This window comes from Pan troglodytes, chromosome 12, assembly GCF_028858775.2.
Source record: "Pan troglodytes isolate AG18354 chromosome 12, NHGRI_mPanTro3-v2.0_pri, whole genome shotgun sequence".
NCBI lineage: Eukaryota > Metazoa > Chordata > Mammalia > Primates > Hominidae > Pan > Pan troglodytes.
The window spans coordinates 101,246,236-101,247,767 of NC_072410.2; positions in this window are offsets into that span (position 1 = coordinate 101,246,236).

Here is a 1,532-nt window from a genome sequence, read left to right on the forward strand (position 1 = left end):
AAAAAAAAAAAAAAAAAGAAAGAAACAAAGAAAAGAAAAGATAAAGAAAAAAAGAAAAAGCTGAAATTCAGAAGACCACATGTCTGTTGCACATTGGTCGTACCACTTTGGCCAAGCAAGCCAAATCTCCTCAGTTTTCTCATCTCATTGGAGACAAAATCTCTATTCTACCTACCTTGCTGTTACTATGAGGATTGAATAGAATTGCAAATGTGAACATATTTTGAAAGAGGCAAAGAACTGTGATTTGGTCAAGTATTATCTGACAGGTAATGACATTATTCTATTTTTTATAGAATTATTAATCAATCTAAATTATTTATACTTGGCTTTTTTTCACAGTTTATTACTATTTTTCTCAGAGGTGAGTGTCTGATGTTACCAATAAAACAATATAAACAAACCAGTAGACTTATAAAAGTGGCATTATCATTCATAAGTTGGCATGTCAGGAAAAGTTATCAAAGCATCACATCAATTCACCATGGTCCCACAGTTTGATTTTGGCCACCAAAAGCAGAGCACATTCAGAATAGCTTGAGAAGTTGGGAAACTCATTCTGCCTCACCGTCATTGCATTATACCTATAATATACCTTCCACTGCAGTTATCATCTGTTAGAGCAACTTGTTTATATTTCTATCTTTCCCCAAAGATTGAGATCCTACTTAGTTTACTAATATGTACTGCAGCAGAGCTTAACTCAGTACCTGAGACTGAATTTGTTTATAAATATTAATTTGATGGATAAATCAAAATGGATTAAGTATTATTAGCCATTCACCATATTCTGGGTGCCAAAGAGTGAAGAAGAGTCCGTTAAAATAAAACACCAAGTGCAATCTCCACACTGGAAAAGTATACACATTTTCAGAAGAACTGAAATTATTCGAAGAGAAAATACATTGAAAATATTACTTGAGATACATCCCATCAATACCTGATTTATTGAGAGTTTGTGGCATGAAGGTTGTTGAACTTTGTCAAAGGCCTTTTCTGCATCTATTGAGATAATCATATGGTTTTTGTCATTGGTTCTGTTTATATGCTGGATTATGTTTATTGATTTGCATATGTTGAATCCCATTACTGGGTATATACCCAAAGGATTATAAATCATGCTGCTATAAAGACACATGCACACGTATGTTTATTGCGGCACTATTCACAATAGCAAAGACTTGGAACCAACCCAAATGTCCAACAATGATATACTGGATTAAGAAAATTTCGCACATATACACCATGGAATACTATGCAGCCACAAAAAAGGATGAGATCATGTCCTTTGCAGGGACATGGATGAAGATGGAAACCATCATTCTCGGCAAACTATCGCAAGGACAAAAAAACCAAACACCACATGTTCTCACTTATAGGTGGGAATTGAACAATGAGAATACAAGGACACAGGAAGGGGAACATCACACATGGGGGCCTGTCGTGGGTGGGGGGAGGGGGGGAGGGAAAGCACTAGGAGATATACCTAATGTTAAATGACAAGTTAATGGGTGCAGCACACCACCATGGCA